We start from the raw sequence: 19,568 nt of genomic DNA on the forward strand, positions 1-19,568 counted from the left end.
TCCAGATTTTTGGGATCTCCACCATGTGCTTGCACAGTTGAAGTCTGAATGCTTCCACCTGTCCCGGGTGGGTTGGAAGCTGGGGACAGTGGGAGCTGGAGAATAAGGAGAGGCCTTGAGCTGGCAAAGGGATTCATCTGGGTGGCTGAAGTTGGGGAGGGCAGGCTGGGCTTGGTGGATGCTGTGACAAGGCTGCCCCAAGTTTCCTGTCCACATGAAGTGAGAAGCAAGGACCTTCTAGAGGTGATCCTTTCCCCAGAAGCCCAGTGCAAGCACGGCAAGTCTTTTTTAGTGACACCTTTGGAGATGGCGGCAGGTGGTGATGCACCCATGGATTTCCAGCAGAGGGATGTTGGAGCAAAGTATATGTGCACATGCCTGTGTCGTTATCTACCTCTGAAGGTGGAAGCCATTGTTCCTGCTGATCAGAGCTATCTGCCACTGTCATCTTTCCTGTCTGATGGGAGCTGGCAGACATGAAGCTTTCATGTGTGTCCAGCACTACAGCATGGATGATTGGAGAATGGACACTCCATCCTGACCTGGTCCTGGGGAAAGGACTTGGCCTTGTGACCTCTGCCCTTTGCCCCTGACCAGACTTACTCTTTGTGGTCAAACACGCTCTGGGGGAATGAGGCATTGATTTCCAGGTACATTGATGTGGGCTTTCTTTATCCACAAACAAGCAATGCAGCCTGGATAAGAGGAACAGTGGAGGTCAAGATGGCCATACAGATGGAATGAGTCGGTGAACCCCTGCGTCTTTGATGCCAGGCACTGACCCAGGATGCTGCTCACCTCATCTCAGTGTGTGTCCCCCAAAGCCCACTGCACTGAGCTTGCAGTCCTCTGGCTGACCTCTCCCAGCCAAGGTGAGGCTGACCATGTGTGCAGTGTGGTCTAGCCCTCACCCTCAGCCTGGACTCATCATCTGGATGGGCAGCACAGCCCAGGTCCCTGCTTTCAGGAGGGGTCAGCTGAGAGAGGGCTGGCAGGGGCAGCAAAGCAGAGGGAGTGTAGCCTGAAGACCACTGCCTCTGGATCCTCCCTCCACTTTGGGCAGGTTTATTAAACCTTTCCGAGTTCAGCTTCTTCACCCTGTAGGCTGGACTTGACAGTTCCCAGGTTGCAACATGGCTGGTGAACAGTGAGTGGGAGAGCGAGTGTCACTGAACAACAGCAAAGACCTTTTCGAGGGTGGGAGCCTCCTCTACTCAGATGGAGAAGCTGGGGGAGGCAGGGCCTCTGTTCTCTGCTATGGCCTGTGTCTATGCAAGTGCCACTGTGGTGGGACCTGTGGGGATGCTGAGAGCTCTGTTGAGACTTGTCTCTTACCTCTGAGATACCTCCATGCCACCACCTTTGTCATGCTTTGTGACTTCTATGACTGGAAGAGTAGTGTTTGTCACAGCCTGTGAGCCAAGAAAGCAGATGAAGACACTGGCCAGTGTGCCCTGTTTGTAATCGAGAGGAATCTGGACGGTTGCAGAGCAGAAATCTAGCCTTAACAACCTCCTGGGACCCTGCCTTGCATAATACCCCTTCCCCAAGGTACACAGTGGGGAAGAAAGTATCATTTATTGAGCACTGTACCAAGCAGAGTATGGGTTAGCTTACTATAACAAAGAGTCCCCCGCCCCCAAACACTGTGGCTTACACAGGTAGAAATTAATTATCTCTATTGGAATGATCTGGAAGTAAGCAGTCTCAGCTCATAGGTGGCTAGGGTGGGACAGCCAGGCTCCTTCTCTCCTGTTGCCCTCCATACCCTAAGTGCTGGTCCAAGACGGCTCACCAGGGTATCAGGTGAGCCCACAGAAAGCAGGCATGGAGCTGCGTGTTCCCTCTCTCTGGGAGGGCATGGGCTGGGATTTGTACAGTTCAGTCCCCTTGTGTGTCTTTGGCCAGAACCTAGTCACATGGCCTCATCCACCAAAAGGAAAGCTGGAAAATGTGGTCTTGATCTGAGAGATCGTGCGCACAACTAAAACACGGGGATTCCACTATGGGAGAATGAAGGGGAGCTTGGGATCTGTCTTTCCACTGAAAGCACATCCACCACACCTGGCAGCCTGCCCACCGTGGGCCTTCCTGCATTCCTGGCAGAGCAGCACCTGTGTAGCATGGTGAAAGCATGGGGGGCCTGGTGGGTCTGCTGACCCATGGCCTCATCCACATTCTCAGAGTGAGTCTCACTGACAGGTGGGGGACCAATAGTCAGGCTTTAGGGTACAGTAGGGAGTCACGAAGGCAAACCGTGGGAAAGAAGAGCTAAGATGCTTTGGTTGACAAATCAAGGCTGCAAATGGCAGAATCCTGACTCAAATGGACTAAAGTAAACAAAACAAAACCTCATAATGTTATTGCCTACTCCTGGGTAGGGTCCAGAATCCATACCAGTGCTCTCAGGGCTGAGGAACAGAAGCAGAAAGACCCCAGGTCCAGGCTTCTAGGGAATTGTAGTTTTCCTTGTGCTCTGCACATTCAGAGTACCCAAGGCCCCAGGCAGTGGGTTCAGGGGAGGTGCTGCTGGGAAAGGGTGTGTTAGTCTGGACAGCAGCTGCTGTGACTAGGGGCTTTGAATGTCACATGAGGGGACCAAGAGGGAGGGAGTCTGTCCTCTGTGTGACAAACACAAAGTCTAAATGGAAAAGATGTCAGATGGAAGGGAGCAGCATTCAGAAGACTCAAAGAAAGGACACACCTCCACCATCCACTGCAGGACCCAGAAAGGCATCTCTGGAAATTTCCTGTTACCATCCATCTCCTGCAAAGCCACAGAGAGAACTCAGGGTGGAACAGAAAAGCAACAGGACAGGGTGCAGAGAGAGATGGAAAGGATGAAGGAAAATCACAAGGAAACAAAGATGATAACGTCAGATTTAAAGCCTGCCTTGGTACAGCAAGTGGGGCAGGCAAACTCCATAGATCTTCAGAACAAGTGGGGAAGGAAGGATGGAAATGAGATACATAGGTATGGAAGGCAGAGAACACACCACCAACAGCTGGATGCTGAGGAGTCTGGATCAGATTCCAGAAAAAGAACATATATACTAACACATAGCACATATAATGTACTAATATATAGTACACTATTACATAACATAATCACTAATATTTAACATATATAACATGCTAACACGTAATACACTGATACATATGTAGATAACATACTAATATATAACAACACATAATATACTAATAAATAACCCAAAACATAGAAATAAATGTGCACATACAACATACACTAATATATGACATATATACTAATATAATATAGTATATAATTCTGACTACGTATACATATAAGTGGCGGACTGGGAAAATATCTTACCCTTGGAGGACAGGAAAGCATAGTGGGTAGGTCTTAGAGGCATTTAGTTGGAATGAGGCCAGGTAAGGTTGGTTGGCCTCTCTGAACTTCAGAGTCCTTACCTGTGAAATGAGTGTGATAATGCTGACCCCCGGGCTATGTGAAGATGGAGTAAGTTATGTTTAAAACAACAGACCCATTGCACGGCGGACTAGAGGCGACAACTGCTGATCAGGTGGAAAGGAGAAAAATGCAACAACCAAAGAAGGCCTCCCACTGGAGGAGAGCATCTGAGATAAGGACGCAGACACTCAGAGCAGCCACATCTCATAAGGTCCTGCTGCATGTTGTAGACCTGTCAGCCCTCGGTGGGAAGGGACACCTGGCCTTGAAGAATGAGCGTGTAGTGGAAAGAAGTCTGGACTCTGAGACCAAGAAATCTTCCAACTGCCATCAGTCCTTCCTTGTCTAGCTCATCTGTGCTGACTCTCAGAGCCCTTCAGGCACAAGGACATGCCAGCATTTGCCTCTGATGGAGACCCAAGGATCCTCCCCAGGGCTGTTTATTGCCCACCTGTACCCAACATTGGTTCTGGGAACTGGGCTCAACTCTGATCTGAGGTAATCTTGCAAAACTCACGATCAGTGTCCGTATGGAGTGGCAGCTGGCACAGGTGAGGAGTGGGATCACCATAGCCCCTGTCAAAAGATGACATCAGAGACATGACCAACTGGGAGATGAGCAGAAGGAAGAACTAGCACAAAAGGAACGAGGTCATAGCTGGACATATCTAAGAATGAAAATAGATTTATGTAGAGATGAGTCTAAATACTTGCAAATGGGTTTTAAAATCTAAACGCAGATGTTGAATACTGTAGCAGAAAGAGGAGGTAAGTTTGCAATGATGAAGTAATAACGTAATACCAGTTATCTGGATCTAAAGCCCCAGGCTCTACGAGCAGACTGGAAGTTGTGTGAATGTTTTTTTTTTTTAAAGATTTTTTTAAAAAGATTTTATTTATTTATTGGACACAGAGAGATCACAAGTAGGCAGAGAGGCAGGCAGAGAGAGAGGAAGGGAAGCAGGCTCCCCACCGAGCAAAGAGCCGGATGCAGGGCTCGATCCCAGGACTCTGGGATCATGACCTGAGCCGAAAGCAGAGGCTTTAACCCACTGAGCCACCCAGGTGCCCCTTAAAGATTTTTAAAAAATTTATTATTTATTTGACAGAGAGAGACCACAAGCAGGCAGAGAGGCGGGCAGAGAGAGAGGAGGAAGCAGGCCCCCCCCCGCCAAGCAGAGAGCCCGATGTGGGACTCGATTCCACGACCACCAGATCATGACCCGAGCCGAAGGCAGAGGCCCAACCCACTGAGCCACCCAGGCGCCCCTGTGCGAATGTTTGAAGCACGTCTGTCATGAGCCAACTCTTTACCAAAGAACTTGTGGCCTTTTAGAAGAGCAATTTAATTCAGCCACATTCCTTGATATTCTATTTTATATTTCCCTCTTCCTGAGAAATCTTTATCTCGTGCACACAATGAAGAAATGAAACCAGGTGTCATTTTTTTTTATGATTTTATTTATTTATTTGACAGAGATCACAAGTATGCAGAGAGGCAGACAGAGAGGCAGGCAGCGGGGGGTCGGGGGGGAAGCAGGCTCCCTGCTGAGAAGAGAGCCTGACACGGGTGGGGCTCGATCCCAGGACCCTGAGACCACGACCTGTGCCGAAGGCAGAGACCTAACCCACTGAGCCACCCAGGCGCCCCCCAGGTGCCATTTCTATAGGGTAAATTGGTTACTGGTTGAACAACTGTCCCCAGAGGGCTCAGATCAAAAGGGGAATGATGGCCACCTGTCTGGTCCCACAGCAAAGTGGGTGGTGGATCCCACTGGAGCCCTTGGATGAGAAGTAGACACTCATGCTGGCTTAGGGATGCTGTGGGACAAGTGGATGCCTGCCCCCCCCACCCTGCCAAGAGGATGTTCAGGACCCGTGAAGGCACCATGCAGAGAAGTTCTGGTTCCCACCTTGGGGGCTGAAGGTGTGGCCCCTCTGTGTGTGTCAGTTTGAGGGAGGACTTTGGGGGTGGTAACACAGTGAGCAGTGGGAGTCCTTTCTCTCCTCTACTCCCAGTCCAGACTGGTGGACCTTGCTAGCAATTTGGTTGCACAGCTGGAATTTCACAGGCCCTTCTGGGCTGAGGGTCACAGACATCCTACACAGAATCCCCATGGTGAAGCGGGTTACGCCTTCTGGGACACCTGTGCCTTCCTCTCACACTCGCTGACGTATTTTTGTGTTCTTCAAGTAGTGATGATGCCCCGTGGTGGCTCAGCAGACTGCTTTCTACTACAGCACCAGTTTGGCGTGCGGGTTCTGAGAGTCTGGCTGCTCAGGTCAGTGTCATCTGTGTCACCTCCCCTGAAGGTTCGTGGGGTCCTTTGACTCTGGTGGTTTCCCTTGGAAAATACTTTTTCATGTTTCTTTGAAATACTGTAATAAAATAAATTATATACTAAGTAGTATTATAATTTATAATATGTAAGTAATATAATTATAACGTATATTTTAATATATAACATATGCAATATACTATATATAACATATATACTAAGATAAGTATAATACAGTACTATAACATGACCAAATAACATATAATAACTATATGCACACATATAGAGCTTAAAGAACACAACTGTATTATATACTGTTATATATAATTTAAATAATAGAATTATATAATATAAGGCCCCCAGGCTCAGTCAGTTAAGCGTCTACCTTTAGCTCAAGTCATGATCCCAGGGTCCTGGGATCCCAGATCTCCTGCCCCGCAGGAAGTCTGCTTCTCCCTCCACTCTGCCTTTCTATCTCTCTCTCTCTCTGTCTCTCATGAATAAAGAAATAAAATCTTTAAAAAAGAAGTATGTGATATATAGTACATCCGCTACCTTCTCTCTGAGGCACCCAGGAACTTGCTTCTTGAATCTGTCCCTTTGCCACTTTGTAAGCATCTTCCTCTTCCTCCTAGAACATCAAATTCCCTACCTCTTTAAATACACAGAAGAATTTAGAATCAGACTCTGGGTTCCTGTAAACTCTCATTGACTCCATTTCCTCATCTGTGTGAGATGACAAGGCACCTCTCTCAGAGGTCATTGCGCAGATAAAATGAGTTAGAACGTGAAATGCACTTAGAGGAGCACCTGGCAGGGAGCAGAAGCTGTTATTATTGACGGTGTGTTTATTACTACTCTTTGTTACTTGAGTTTTCCCTTAGTGCCACTATCTGCTTCACCTCGAGAGGCATAATAAGACAATTCTGCTGAACGGACACAGTACTCTTCCAGTAGACATTTGTCAGATCAGACATTCCCCAGTACCAATGCCTTGGCATCTAGTGCGCAGATGGCTCTAGCAGAGGGCAAGCTCATTCCCTCTGCAAAAGGATCGTGGGGCTCTGTTTAATCCATGTCCTCTCCATGTTCATTCACAGACCATTGAATACTTAGCGCTAGGGAGAACTATAAGCCAATGTGTTCAAGCCACTGCTGATTAAGTCAAGCAATAAACACGACAAACCCGATCAGAAACTGTAGTGGCTTTAAAAGGTCATTTACATTTCATGGGTTTTATTTCATTTTCCTCAATAGGAAGCTAGTCATGGGACTGTTCCATTCAATGCCACCTGGGAATAGTATCTGGGCCTGAATTCTTTTGTGGCATCACTCCTTCCACCCCGACAGAGGGGCAGGCCTTGTAGCCCTTGAGAAGGACCCCCAAATATATGCCCCGGTCTTGTGAGGCCTGAAATGCAAGGGCAGTGGCTTGTCTCTGGGAGGGGGTGGTTATACTCTTGGATAACTGGGCAGTTGAGCCTCACTCAACGATGTCATGTGGGTATTCTGGGCACCCTGTGGTGGGGGCTGGTGACTCTTGAGTTTGTGTCCATGGAACTGAGGATGAGGGGACATCTTAGGTGCTTCTTTTTTTCTCCCTCCACCTCCTGCTGCCATGTTGACACTGGCATTGTTATGGGGCCATGTCACAGTGCACGCTGTCTCCTGAAATCCATTCTTGTCAATTCACATCTGGCCTCCACCTAGCCTACGCTTCCTGCCAGAGGGACACTAGACAAATTTACTGTGTCTAGAGAAATGTTCTCGGGCTGCTGGAGACACTGAGTCCCATAACATCTGTATTCACGAAGAGCAGCTCACTGCCTGCACGCACACACACAGACGTAAATATGCCCTTGGTATTGTTTGTGAAGACCTTACCAATGACAGGAACAACAAAAAGCGGTGATGGGAAGGGAGGAAACAGGATGATCTTTACTGTATATGATGTAATTATCCAGACAGTCAGAAAATAATCACCTGAAGGTCTACCAGAATTTGTGACCGCTCAGTTAGTGACCTAATGCAAGCTAAACATGTGCAATTAGATGACTTACATTGTCATTGCATCAGGTAGCAATTGCTGCAGAATGACCCGCCTCAAAACCCAGTGCTCTAAAACAGAGGTGATTTCGCATTATGGCTAATGCATCTGTGGTCTGGCTAGCGCTTTGCTAGTCTAGGTTGGCCTCACTCACACGTCTGTGGTTTGGGGGGGATTCTGCTCTAACTTGAGCTAGGCTGGGGCAGTGCAGTCCAAGCTCTTCTCTCCATGGCACTCATGATCCTCCTGGGCTCAGTGGGCCAGCTGGGGCAAATTTGCATGGGAGGGCAGAGCTGGGATCCCACATGGTAACCCCTAACCATGGTGACCCCTAAACATGGTGAAGGCTAGAGAGCAAGTTCCAATGTACAAACCCATTTCCAACCTCTGCTTGTGTCCTGTGTACTACAGCCCATTGACTAATGTAGGTCCTGTGGCCAAGTGTCAGGGGTGGTATAGGTTACCTGACCCCAAGTGAGAGAAGTGTGAATTCACATGGCAAAGGACATGGATAAATGGAGTGATCATCACTGGCACCAACCACGTGGTCAAAAACCAACTAGAGCTATAACAAGATTAGCATTCATGACTTTCACAACAGCAAGAAAAATCACAAACAGTGTGGCAGTAAAGTGATCAGAAATGTGTAAGAATATATGATAAAACTTTAATGGAAAACATAAAAAGACTGAATAAGTGGACTGAATGGAGTTACCTAACATTTTTCTTTTATCAGAGACTCCAAATTGTAAAGAGTCCCATTTTTGGGGTCATATTAATTCACATTTCAAAGTAGTTCCAGTACAAATTCTAAGGAGATTGTTTTTAATAAAACTTTACTTGGTTTTAATATTTATCTAGAAGTATAAATGAACAAAAGTGCAATATAATTTTGCATCATGGTGGTGGTGGTGGTGAGTAGCCTGCGTTAGGGCCTTAGGAAGTATGGAAACATCCTGTAGAAGTAAGAGAGTTTTATCTACTTATTTATTTATTTTTAAAGATTTTATTTATTTATTTACTTGTTTGTTTCAGAGAGATCACAAGACAGGGGAAGGAGCAAGGGAGAGGATGAGGGAGAGGCGCTCCCCTGCTGAACTAGGAGCCTGATGTGGGGTGATCCTAGGACCCTGAGGTCAGGATCTGAGCTGAAAGCAGATATTTAACTGACTGAGTCACCCAGGCCCCCCGTAAGGGACTTTTAAAGAGTGGTATTAGAGTAGACAAAAGAAAAAGAAAAAGAATATTAAGATCTATTTAATACATGGCAGTGGACAACTGGTTATTATATGACATGAGGAAAGATAAAACCTGACCTCACACCATACACACAAAATTCACTCCAGATTAAAGAGCCTAACATAAACACTCAATTATTAAAGTACAAGAAATAACAAAATAGAAAACACAATCGAAATGATACATTTGACACCAACAGTTAAAATCTTGATTTAAGAGTAGACAACCATGGATAAAGTTAGAAGGACAAATATTATTTAAAAAAAAAAGAAAGACAAATATTATACATGGAGAGAAATGTGTGGGCTAATGATCCAAATATATCTGGAATGCATAGACTTGTTCTACAGATTAGTGAGTAAAAGGTAAGAATGCCAACAGAAAAGTGCGCAATGGGTATAAGCTAGAAATGCCAAGTGGCGAAAAAGTATAGAAGGTGTTTGACCTTAGAAATACACACCAGAACATAAAAATGACAATATATCCTATTTATGCTGGCTAGATTGAAAAAAATGTAAAAAACTGACAAAATATCTGGGGTGGGGAAACAGCTGCTCTCCTCACTGTTGACTCCAGCACAGTGTTTTCTGGAAGATAATTTGGAAGAATTTATCAAAATTTAAAATATGCCTGTTCTTTGACCCAGCAAACTCACCATTAAAAATCTGTGTATGAGAGCATTATGCTAAGTGAACTAAGTGGGACAGAGAAAGACACATACTTTATGACCTTACTTATATGTGGAATCTAAACAAAAAAATGAAACTCAGAAGAGATCAGATTCATGGTCACCACAGGCTGGGGGGAGGCAGGATTAGAGAAGGGGATCAGATGGTACAAGCTTGCAGTTATAAGACAAATAAACAAACACCAGGGATGTGTGTTTATAGCCTGGTGACAATAGTGAACACTGCTGTATGATATACTTGAAAGTTGCAAAGAGAGTAAATCCTAGGAGTCTGCATCACAAGGAATAAAACATTTTTTATTCTTTTTTCTTTTTGTAGCTTATGAGATAATAGATGTTAACTAAACTTAGATTCTGGTAAGTGTGTAAGTCCAACCACCATGCTGTGTGCCTTAAACTTGCCCAGTGCTGGGCATCAGTTACATCTCAGACCTGCAGGGAAAAAGAACACTTAAGGAAGATGTTTTAAAAATCTACATACAAAGGTATGCATACAAGTTCTTTCTAACAGTATTCAGGGCTGCGAACAGTGGGGAACAATCTAAAAATTTACTAATGGAGAATTGGGTAAAGTATGGTGCCCAGAAACTAGCTCTTTACTTGGTTGGCAGTGAAGTGGTCATAATTAGATACAATTTACATATATAAAAATTATGCAAAGTGTTTTAATTTTTAGAATCACCCTGTGCACACTGGATGGAAGTGTTGGTGAAGGCGGAGGGGCCTAATTAAGGTGTAAATACACGAGTGCAGCAAGAATATGGAGAGGCATGCTCAGGGGAGAATGCAGGCACTGAGAGCCATGAATGCGTCCCATCCATGAAGGAACATCTCCTTCATCAGCAAAATGTACCTGGAATGTGACCCCTCCTCCCACCTGCCAGGCCCCAAGCACCCAGGATCTCTCGCAAGGACTGTTGCTGTCAGTCTTGCTGATCTGCTGCCTCACACTCAGCACGCAGCCAGAGCACCCGGATGAAATCTGTCTGATCTTGTCTCTCTTCTGCTCTGAACCTTCCAGGGATCCCTCTGTTTCATTCAGAAGAGAAGGAAGACCTGGTAAAGCCCTACTAGGGCTGTCTGCCCTGCGCCGCAGGGACCTCACCACCTACCAATATTCTGCATCCATTCCAGCCTAGTCTGCTGTTGTGGGAAAATAGACCGCTCTTGCCTTGTGGGCTGCGCACTGACTGTTCCCTCTGCCTGAAGCGCTTTTCCTCAGCTACCCCACATTTCATTCCTCCCCTTCCTCAAGTCTGTGCTTAGGTGTCACAGCATGGGAAAGGACTCTGGTTGATAGTTTGTGTCTACCTTCATGTCTTAGTCTTGTTAAAGAGACCCTGGTTATGCAATGTGTCCTTAGGGCGAGCTGGGAGGGGGTATTCAGGAACCCTCTGTACTATCCTCCCAACTCTTGTAAATCTAAAATATTTCAAAATAAAAACAAAAAAAGTTGTGCCCACCAGCACTCCTTATCCCTCTGCGTTCTTGATCTTTCTCTGCAGCACTCCCCACCTTCCACACCGTGATTTACTCCTGTGCCCATTCCCTGTTAGACTGCTCCGTCAGGACAGAGTTTGCCATAAACCCACATCCTGGAACAGATGCTGTAATATTATTCTATAAATTCTAGTTTCTGGACACCACATATTGAATAGTAAGTTATTTACTGTTAACATAGGTTTGATTAGTTCCCAAATGTTTGCTGTCATAAATGTTGCTACAAAATAGAAGATCTTACATACATAGTTTCATACACAGATTTTTTTTAATGGCTGGGTTTCCTGGGTCAAAGGATAGACACATTTTATATTTTAGTAAATTTTTGCCAAATCACCCCAAAAAAATCATGCTGGAAACATGATTTACCTAATTATTCGGTTTCTTATCTATTCTTCACTAGAACATAAACTCCTTGGGAATTGGGGTTTTGCCTGTTTTTTTCAGTGCTATAAACCCAGCTTCCAGAACAAGTATTTGTTGAGCAAACAAAGTGGGGTAGTAACAAGAGCTATTGCTAAAATTGATGGGATAAGATACAGAGATTCAAATATATTATTTTAAGTTAAAAAGTAGTGTGGTAGACAGAATAATGGTCCTCCAAAGATGTCCAAGTCCTAACCTTGCAAAAAAGGATGCTACAGGTGTGATTACCTTAAGGGTCTCCACCTGAGGAGATGACCCTGGATTATCTGGTGCACCCAATGTTATCACAAGGGTCCATATTGAAAGGGTCAGAAGAAGGTGTACAGTGGAGGCAGAGGTTGGGGGAGAGATTAGAAGATGCTGCTGGCTTTGAAGATGGAGGAAGTATTGTGGGTGCCTCTGGAAGCTGGAAAGGCAAGGACGCTGATTCTCCCCCTGAAGCCTCCAGAAGGAACGCTGTCCTACCAACATCTTCACTCTAGGATTTCTGACCTCTAGAATGGTGCGAGAATGACTTGGTGTTTTCAGCCACCAAGTTCACGGTAATTTGTTACAGTAGCAGTAGGAAATTAACCCAGGTATCAATACAAGAAATAAAATAAAAATGTAAGTCCCAAACATGAGCTGTGGAGGAGGCAGGAAGGAGAGAGGGGGGAAGGAAGGTTACTGATACCATGTCTTTCCTAAGGGAATTGGCAGAGTCCAGAGTCAGCAACTCCAGACGCAGGTCATTTCACATGTCAGCTGCCCTTGGATGCGGTCCCTGGTAGGATGAAAACCAGACAGTTAAAAGAGGCTGCTCTGCACACGCACCCCAATGTTTATAGCAGCAATGTCCCCAATAGCCAAACTGTGGAGAGAGCCCAGGTGTCCAGCCACAGATGAATGGATAGAGAAGATGTGGTATATATCTACATAGACTATTACTCAGCCATCGAAGGAAATGAAAACTTGCTGTTTGCAATGACACGGATGGAGCTAGAGGGCATTATGCTAAGCAAAATAAGTCGGAGAAAGACAAATATACGATTTCACTCATCTGTGAAATTCAAGAAACAAAACAGATGAACATAGAGAAAGGGAAGGAAAAATAAAATAAGACAGAAACCGAGAGGGAGACAAACCATAAGAGACTCTTAACGCTAGGAAACAAACTGAGGGTTGCTGGAGGGGCGGCGAGGGGAGGGGGCAGGAATGGGGTAACTGGGTGGTGGGCATTAAGGAGGGCACATGGTGTAATGAGCACTGGGTGTTATATGCAACTGGTGAATCACTAAATTCTACCCCTGAAACTAACAAAAAAGAAGCTGCCCCTGGAGGAGGGTGGGAGGAGGTGGCCAGGTTGTCACCTGCCTTCTTTGCTCTTTAGTGCTCATGGATTGATGATCATGGGTGAATCTCACCACCATAAAAATGTACTTTTAGAACCCACTCTTGCACTGGTACTCTGGAGAAGTGCACTGCGTGCTCTCAGCAGCAGTCCAGCGGCTGCTGAAAGGTGCAGCAGACTGGGGCTGCCTCTGCCTACAGGGAGGTCATGGTACCTGGGCCCTGACAGCTCTCAGAAGCACTGGCCAGTGGGAAGGGAACCCAAGGAGGAAGGTAGAAAGCCCAGGGCTGGGTGCAGGTACCATGTACAGTGAGGCAGAGGCTTGGCCCGTGACACCCCTTCTGCTCACCCGCAGAGACTGTGGACTGACTACCATCTTCACCCAGGCCCAAGAGGGCACCTCTGTTCTCTAGGCCTCTGCTAAAGAGTTCCAGTACAGGCCTGCATATCCGTGTGTGCATGCCCACGTGAGCAATACTCGTGTACATGGGTGGGCGTGTGTGTGTGGCTGCGTGCAGCCAGGTAAGTCCAGGCCTGTGTGTTCGGGCGTGCCCTCTGGTCTGTGCGTGTGCGTTCAGGGCTGTTCTGAATGTGTTTATGTGCAGATACACGTGAGTGTGTACAGGCTCTGTGTGGATGCATGTGCATTACTGTAATGTGTCCTTGTGTGTGGAGAGCAGCTTCTGCCCATACTTTGTTTGGTGCTCATGATTCAAAAACTCAGAGCCAGTGCTCACTTCGGCAGCACATACACAAAAACTCAGAGCTAGCATTTTAAAAGATTTCACATAAAAATCTAGATGTTCAGCTTCTTTTGAAAAGTGATAAGGCAGTACTGGGCCATGTTCCTGACAGGCATCAACCAACAAGAGCCCTTGGGCTTTGCCCTGCCCTGCCCTGTTCTTCTAGAGGGGTCATGTGGCCTCCAGTTTGTTGGAGAACTCACTGCTCCCTACTGTCTCAGACTTTACCTGCCTCACCCATCTATGTTACCTCTTGGATTCGTCTAGAAGTCTGAGGTCCTTTGGTAAAGTCCCAACAATTTGGTAGCAAGTTCCAGCCTGGTCAGTTAGTGCACCCCTGCCCCAACCTGGCCAGCGTGCCCATTCCTGCTTTCATTCACTTTCAACTGCTTTGTCCCCATGGTGACTCTGCCCCTCCCCAGGCTTCTCCTGATGTCTTCCTAGTCAGTTATGGCCTCTTCATCCTGTGTCTCGACTGGCGTCTTATTCTTTCTTCAGCTGCACTCTAGATGTGCCCCCTCCTCCAAGAGGTCTTTCCAGATCTTCGCCAACCATCAGTCACCCCTTCTCTTCTCCCTGGCTTGCCATGCTTCACTACAGATCATACTGCTGGCAAGTGTACCTGAGTTGGAACTAGAAATCTCCCAAGGGAGAGAAATATCTTCATTTGTGAAAACCCTTGATAAGCCCATGGCATAAGAGGGGAGGCATAATTGTGATTAGCAGCCAAATCATTAAAATCAAAGAAGAACTCCAAGATACAACTGTAAGAAAATGAAGAGCCTAATTAAAAAAAAAAAAAAAAAAGATCAAAGACCTGAAGAGAATCTTCCTCAAAGAAGACACACAGATGACAGTTAGGCAAATGAAAAGATCCTCCACATTATCTGTCATCAGGGAAATGCTAATTAAAACCACAGCAAGACACCACTACACATCTATTTAAATGGCCAAAATCCTGAACACTAACAGACCAAGTGCTGGTGAAGATGTGGGACAACAGGAGCTCTGATTCACAGCTGGTGGGGATACAACATAGTGTGGAGACTTTGGAAGACAGTTTGGCAGTTTCTTATAAAACTAAACATTTTCTTACCATAAGATCCAGCAATCACACTTCTTGGTATTTACCCAAATGAACTGAAAACTTATGTCTGCACAAAAACCTGCACATGGATGTTTATGGTAGCTCCGTTCATCATTGCCAAAATTTGGAAGCATTCGAGATGTTTTTCAGTAGGTGAATGGATAAACTGTAGTATGGTCATACAGTGTGATGTTATTCAGCACTAAAAAGAAATGAGCTATCAAGCCATGAAAAGACATGGAAGAACCTTAAGTGCATATTACTAAGTGAAAGAAGCCAGACTGAAAAGGCTACAAATCTATGATTCCAACTATGTGAAGTTCTGGGAAAAGCAAAACTATGGAGAGGGTGAAAAGATCTGTGGTTGCTGGAGGTTGGGAGGAGAGATGATTAGAGCACAGAGGATTATTAGGGCAGTGAAAATACTCTGTGTGATACCATAATGATGGATACATGTCATTATTCATTTGGCAACCCCACAGAATGTACAACGCCAACAGTGAATCTTGTGTAGACTATGGATCTTGGATGATAAGGGCATGTCAGTGTAGGTACATCTATTGTAACAAATGCACCATTCTGGTGCAGGATGCTGATAATAAGGGGGGTTGTACATGTGTGGGAGGACAGGGGATATAGTGGAACTCTGTACTTTTCACCAAACTTTGCTATGAACCTAAAATTGCTATAAAAATAAAGTTTATTAATTAAAAGCAATGAAACAAAAAAAAATCAAGTTGAGTTGTGTCTAAAACCGCATCAGAAAGTGAAACCCTAATTAGTCAAAATTACTTTTGAAAGTTTCCTGACATATCCACAGAGCACCGTGTGTGATGTACACGAGGCACGTTGGGCACTGACTTCCCCTCTCTCTGTACACCCGTCACAGCTCTACTTCCCTTCAAGTTGGGTGGAATCAGTAGTCAGCCTACAATTATTTTGTATGTCTTGTACATGTCTTATACATGTCTTGAAATGACATGTATTTACATGTCTTTCAATGCTAGGATCACCATAAATGAGGCTGGAAATGTATGCTATGAGAACTGGAGTCAGGATTGGAAAGCGCACCTTCTAGTACACGCCCATGGATTATCCCACATGATGCATTTTCCTCCCTCATTTTCAGGAACTACTGTAACTAAGTTCCTGTTAAGTTAAAGGGATGTGTGAGGTGAGTCCTCAGAGTGAGGTTTAGTCAAGCTGCTTGACATGGTAAAATAGAGGACTATGGGCTGGGGAAGGACCAGATGGAAGGATAGAGAGGGGAGAATGAAGGTAGAAAGAAAGAAAAATGGTGGATTTGGAGAGATGAGCTGTTTTTTTCCCCACACATCCAAGCTGGTGCTGTGTAGAACAGAGCCAGCCAGCCCCAAATCAGGCACTCGGAGCACAAGATGATCATAAAGATATTTTTCCTTGGGACATTTGTAGACATTTTCAGGAGGGATTTGGATGCCTACAAGACAGAGCATTAGGGATGTAGAGCCGATGTTAATTAGATCTCAGAATACAGGGCAGCACCAGGTGACATTCAGTCTATCCACCATCATATTCATGGCTTATGGTATTGCTTTCGGTGTTTGATTCAGTGGGTTTGTTGCCACACAGTGAAAGTAGGAAGGAAAATGGATGGAACCTAGAGGACCTCCTAGTACTTCCAAATCTTATGGCAAAATTTAGTGGAAGACCCCAGGGACTTGGGTTACCCAGTGGTAAGATGAAGAAGCTTCCTAAAGCTGGCTGAGCATGCAGGAACTGTGGCTGGGAAGGGAAGGTGGGAAACACAGGCAGCAGCTACGGCCTCATGGTCCATTGCTGAAATGAAGATATGGCCATATTTGCTTGTCTTTCCTTGGTTAGGTCACAGAGATGTTTGTACAGTTTAACTTATCTTTCCTCTTTCTTTCTCCCATTGATGTGGTTGGGATGCTTTGTAAACTCTTGGAATGCTAAATTGTAAACTTTACAATTTTGCTATGTTTCTATATGTTGAGATGGAACCACAACAACCAGAGGAGATGTGGTCATCACTCAGGAGTTGGGGTTTGCAGCTGAGGTCACCAACTGAGTGTGTCAGTCAGTCAAAGGGGTGGACTGTGCTGACCAATCTGTCTTGGCTCCCCAGCATTATCCCTCCTTACTCAGTTCGAGGAATTGGATCTCATGTGATACTTACTTACCTTGATCCTGGGCAGGTTATGGGTCTAGGACCTATGCTTGGCCAAGCAGATGCTTTTGCCTTGAGCCTTGGATTTGGAGCAAATGATAAAAGAAGAGAGGGCAGCTCATGATTCACATGATGGCCTTCATTCACATGGTGCCTGGGCCAGAGCTCACAACAGTGCTGGCATGGTGTCCAGGACTCAGCAGCAGTGCCATCCAAGACCAACGAATCTCTCCCTGTTGTGTGATCTTGAAGGGGATTCTGCCCATGGATCTTGCCCATTGATCTGACCCTCATTCTCTGATAGATGTGGTGAGCTACTCTGGATCTTTTATTAAGTCCCTTTTCTGCTTATTTAAGTTAAAGTCAGTTTATTGTTTGCAGAAAGAAATCTTGAGCAATTCAGTCTGTCTGCCAATGTGCCCTTCAGGTGGCTTGTGTGCCCCTCTGTGCTCCCCCATCAGGTCCTACTCAGAAGGAGGCAGTGGGAGCCAGCATATGAAACAGGCCCTGGAGAGGCCTGGTCCTGTATGGGGGCAGGCCACCTAAGGAGGTGGGGGCTGTTCAGTTTTGACTGTTCACCTCCATCCCGCCAAGGATCACTTCTACACCACACCATGGACCTATTCTTAGACAGCATTGGCTCTCTGTGCCTCTCTGAAGCTCCCCAAACCTTTTGTCCTTCCCTCTGGTCTCCCTAACCTCAGTCTCCAGCCCCCCAGGTCTGAGCCCAGAGAAACCACACATCTTGGTGACAACAGGTGATTTTATTGACTGAGGAGAAATCCAAAGGGAAGAGACAGAGATGTAGGAGAAAGAAACTAATTGGTGGACCAACATTTCCAGGAAGGAGGACGAGGGGCACCGAGAGGATTTATCTGCCAACAGGTGGGACCCGTCTTTCCCCCAGATGGCAGAGGGAGAGGGAGGGTGCAGGTGATTGCTCACAGGTGGTGGCAGCAGAGAAGGGAATTGACTGTATCCTTCCTCTGCTGTGACCTCCCTCCCCTTTCTGCCTGAGAATAAAAACTCAGCTCTTGGGCATTGCATGATGTCTTCTCAGTGACACTCGCCACTCAACAGCACATAACCTAGTACAGCCGGGCCAGCCTGCTCCTCTCTTCTCATGCCCCCATGTACACAGCCATTCTCACGTTTGTGATTTTATTCTGTTTTACCTATTTCGAATGCCTTTCACATATTCTTCAGTCTTGGTTTCCCCCAGAAGCTAGGAGACAAAGATTTGGGTAGAAGCCATTTATTCAGGGAATAGACCTAGAAATATTGGTAGGGGAGTGGGAAGTGTAGGGCGGGTTAACAGCAGCTCTCCTCCTTTGCTGGTGGGAGTCACTTTGGAGGCCTTCATCCTGAGGACTTCTGTCTGCCCTGCCCGATAAGTCACATGTGCAGCCTGGCCTCTGGCTACCCGCAGGCATGGAGCTGCAGGGAGCCACTGTCTGGCGGGGAGCTACCTGCAGGTGGCCTCTGGGTCATGCAGGACTATGCCTGCTCACCATCTCAAGGCCCAGTTTGAAGACAGGAATAAAATATCCACGATGTCTAGGTGCTCTAGTAACTTCCTGAGTCTTCCCAGAAGCCTAGTGAGGCAGGTATAACGGTGACTATCCCCATGGTATAGATGAAGAAACTGAAGCACAGACAGGTTCAGTGACTGGCCCAGGGTCACGACCTCAGTTAGCTAGTGCTGCATAACAAGCTACCCTAAAACCTGATGTCTTGAAACAACACTTGCATTGCCTTCTATGATGCTGTACATTGACTGGGCTCAGTTGGGTGGGGTTCCTGCTTGTCTCACTTGAGGGTTTCTTACACAGGTGGTGGCTGGGCCTGGAATCTCCAAATGAGCTCCACGTCCATGTCCTAGTGGGGACAGCTGGCAACCTGAGTCTGTTCTTTGTCTTCACTTTTGCTTTTGGTTTCTTGATGTGGTGGCTGGATTCCAAGAGTATGAAAGTGGCAGCTGCCAGACCCTCTTCAGGCTTCAACTGGATCTAGTGCTATATCTTCTCCACCTCTCTACTGGTGAAAGTGAGTGGGCCACCCAGAGTCAACATGACTGCTGGGAGGTGAGGCTCATGAGAGTCATCTTTCAAGACCAATGACCTCAGTTGCATAGCTAGTGAGAGACAGTGGCAGATTCCAGCCAGGCTCTGGAGCCAGTGCTCACAGCATGACACTGGATAGTTCACTGCACCTGGAGAGTCACCGTGCAAACACTTGGTGGACAGTGGAGGATGACACATGTGATGTGCGGGAGGGGTGCCACCAGGGAACCCCCTGGAGTTGGTCAGGCACTCCTGGGCAGGGATACAGTATGGAGCAGCCTCCTGCCTCATGACCCCCTGATGCGCTCTATCTCCCACTTTTTATACTGCACTGGAATCTGATTTTTCCTATAAGGGAGAAGATAGCAAATGTTTTAGGCTTTATGAGCCACATCCATCTATGGTCTTTGCTGAACTTCTTCTTGGTTTCTTTCTTTCTTCTTCTTTTTTTTTTTTTTTTTAACAATCATTTAAAAATGGGAAACCATTTTTAACTTGCACAAAAACAGGTGTTGGCCAGGTTTGGCCCTCAAGCACAGTTTCCCAATCCCTGTGGTAGA

Source organism: Enhydra lutris, unplaced genomic scaffold (assembly GCF_002288905.1).
Source record: "Enhydra lutris kenyoni isolate GAN:26980312 unplaced genomic scaffold, ASM228890v2 scaffoldscaffold66, whole genome shotgun sequence".
NCBI classification, from domain to species: domain Eukaryota; kingdom Metazoa; phylum Chordata; class Mammalia; order Carnivora; family Mustelidae; genus Enhydra; species Enhydra lutris.